The following is a 3779-nucleotide window of genomic DNA, read 5'->3' on the forward strand; positions in this document are numbered from 1 at the left end:
AGCAACTCAGTATCCATCAAACATCAACCATCCATAAATGACCTAATGTGTTTTCTCATATCTGAGTACCAATTTGTAGCAAGAGTTAGTAAATAATTTTATTTAAGTTGACTCAGTTTTATTCTGAACTGCATACTTGATTCTTATAATTCTAAGCAATAATATACCTACTCACGTTTGTTTCTATTGTCTTTGCAAAAAATATATAATATCCTCTCCCTTTCTATATACATTTTCTTTTCATAGTACTTAATACTAAGTAGGCACATCTGGTTCTCCTTTACCACCAGGATTACCAAGACACACTTCTCTGCTTCATTGAAAGAAGGCATGACCACATGACTTACCATAGCCAATGAAATATGAAGTGGAAACGACATGTTTAAAAGCTTTAAACTGTTGTTATTTAATTCTCTAGCTCACTCCTCTCTGATCAAAGGACCTACTGATATAGAGGAAGCATCTTGGAAGGCTGAGCACAACTGCCTCGAACAGTCACCTGGACCAGCCACTGATGCGTCACAAGCAAGAAATAAACCTTTATTGTATTATGCTGTTGAGATTTGGTCACTTAGCCACAGCACCACCTAACCTACCCTGTGTAGTAAGACAGTGCTTGCACTTTGAGTCTATACTTGTTGGTTTCTATGTTTGAGTGTCTTTCCCACTAACACCTAAGATCCACAAGGACAGGGAATTTATCTATCATGTCCCTGTTGTACCCTCAGCACATAGAACAGTCCATGGGATGTGACACACAATTTAAAAATGTGTGCTAAGCAAGTGAATAAAATGTTCATCTAAAATCACAGAAGGCCTACGACATACTTGACATAATACAAGAAGTTTATAAAGGCTTCCTCAGTTAAAATTCACAACCGCCTAGAACGTAGGAGGATTTTTCAGACTTCTCTGCTGATAAAATTGGGAGGGAGGAGCTTTAACTACCCCATCCAAGTTCATACCTCGTTCTAACACAGTAGAGGGCGACTTGTCACTCATATCTGCACAAAGCCCAAACCCAGGCTTTTTTCTAACCATCATTGGATAGAGATTATAAATTCTTACGCCAAAATTGGATGAGATAATCTTTGCATTTAAAACAGAAAATTTCCAGTCTACATAAGAGTCTTGAATAAGTCAGTGTGTCTTCATAGAAACCAGTGGCATTGAACGGCAGACAACTGGAGAGAAAGAGGAAGCGTGGCCTTCCATCAAATCACACCAACTCTGTTTGTACGGCCGGCGTCACGGTGAGTTGTGTGTGGCAGCTTGGCTGGGCTGTGGTGCCCAGTCGTGTGGTGGAACACTAGTCCGGATGTTGCTGCAAGGTATTTTTGTAGATATGATGAACATTTAAATCAGCAGCCTTTGAGTAAAGCAGATTAATCTCCATAATGTGGGTGGGCCTCATTCAATCAGTGTTTAAGAACAAAGAGTGAGGTCCTTCAAGAAGAAAGAAGAACTGTCTCCAGACTGTGTTTGGACTCAAGACTCAGTATCAACTCCCCCCTGAGTCTCCAGCCTGCCAACCAAACCTGCATTTTTTTTCGGTGGGGCAGGGGGGAGATTTGCTGGTCCCACAAGCACATAAGCCAATTACTTAAAATAAATCTCTCTCTGTGTGTATGTATACACACTCACCTTACTAGCTGTGTTTCTCTGGAGAACCCTGATACAACAGAACAATAAAATAAAAGGAATATGGTAGCAATGGAGGTCGGTGAAATGGGCACTCTTACACATTCTTAATAAATAGCTATAATCCTTTTTATTACAGCTTAACAAAATGTGTAGCCTTAAAAATCATTCTTGTAATCCAGTAATTTTAATTCTAGGAGTCTAAAACAGATCCTCATTAGAAGTTTAAGAATAAGAAATTGGAAGAACTTGAATGTCCAACTCTAGTTCATTAAATAAACTCACTAGAGAATATGATTCAACCATTAAAATGATACTTAGAAACACTTTAACAATTTAGGAAATGCTTAAGTTGAATAGCTAATGGAAAAATAAGAACACAACATTGTATATGCTTCCAATAATGAAATATAAACACACAGACAAGGGAATATAAGAACTACATCAAAATAACAACAGTAGAACTTTTTCTGCACAATAAGGTTATCAGTGATTTTATTTCTCTTTTTGATAAATACTGATATTTTCCAGTTTGCCTTATAAAGAGCATATATTTTATTATCAAAAATAAACAATTTTTAAAAAACTTTTAAATAGGTATATTTCTAGGTATGGTTTCTATTATTAGCTGATAGGAAATTCTGAAACACCCAGAGGTGACAGTATCAAAATAAATTACATGTGTATTTTAAGTAGCCATTTCCTTCTTATCTGGATCACACATCAATTTAAGAAAGGTTTAAATCTTTCTTTAAAATCTAGGAGCATTAATTCTACATCAAAACTGTGAAAACTCTCATTTAAGACCAAAAAACAAACATTCTCATTGAATGAAAGAATAACAACTTCCATGACATATCTTTGAAAGAATTAAAATAAACCTGCATGAGTAATTCAAGGCTTTCTTTTTTAACATAAACTAATTCTGCCTTTGTATTTCTATGTTTCTCATAAATTTATCTGTAGAAGATATTGATGCAACCCTGTCAACATTTCTTACAGTATGCTGTAGGAGTGGGGATTATTTTTTTTTAATCTATGTCTCCCTGTACATTTCCATGCAAAGAATTCCACTATTTGCAGCCCATTGAGCCAACTCTGTCCTGATGTAGCTGGACAATTCTAATGGCCCTTCTCACAAGCTCACCTCCTGCCATGCCTTGTGCCATCAGGGAACCAGAGCTTTGAGCCTTGTGCCATCAGGGAACCAAAGCTAACTAAAGGTCTCCAAGCAGGACAAGACGAATAGGTGCTTTCTCACATGGAAAACACGTTTTTCTGTAAGGAATATTATCCCTTCGTATTGACCATCCAGCTTCTAGCTGCCAATAGCTACACAAGTTGGGTTGATTTGACCAGATTTGATCGGCTAAACTGATTTTTCTTTTCCTTACAAAAAGCCAGACTTGCACAAGTCCAAGCTGAAAGCTCCTAATTAGAATTAGCAGAGATAACGCAAGATACCCAGTTTAGTTCAATGTGAAGTTCAGACAAATTTTAATGTAGGTATGTCCCAAATGTTGCATGTGGCATGGTTCATGAAACATTGGGGCCATACTTATTCAAAGTGTTTTTTTGCTCGTGTGAGATTCAAATTTAGCTGGGTGTTCTGTGTGTTTATTTCCTAAGTCTGGCAAGCCTACTCCTCATGGCTGCACTGAAAGAGTTTAGAGGCCTTTTCTGGGGACACAAGAATTGGGAGAATTCGAATTGAATGGGAACTAGCCATGCTTCATATTTTTAATCCTCTTTACACACAAACCAGGTAAACCAAGAAGTCCCCAAAGTAAGTCTCCCTTCAGAGGGTTCAACCACAGTCCTGGTCTCAATATGAATCCATAGTTTTCCAGGAGCTCCGTTTTTGTTGTCACCGTAAGCTTGTTTTTGTGTTTTTTTAAACATTTTTTAAACATTTTTCTGAAACTGTTATTCACCACAGTCAAGTGCCTGTCAAGCAGGACAGACGTCCTGATCCCCACCCTTGATATCACAAAGGTCCAATTCAGAGAACTAGGCAGTTATGCAAAAGACAGGAGGAAAGGAGATCAAGGGCATGCTCCCCAAAGTGTGGTCCACGGACAAGGGCGGTCCAGCAGACTCTCGCCTGGCTGTGACCAGTAAGTGCAGGGATCGAAATT

The sequence above is a fragment of the Phyllostomus hastatus genome, unplaced genomic scaffold, assembly GCF_019186645.2.
Source record: "Phyllostomus hastatus isolate PE091 unplaced genomic scaffold, TTU_PhHast_1.1 phas_scaffold_129, whole genome shotgun sequence".
Lineage (NCBI taxonomy): Eukaryota > Metazoa > Chordata > Mammalia > Chiroptera > Phyllostomidae > Phyllostomus > Phyllostomus hastatus.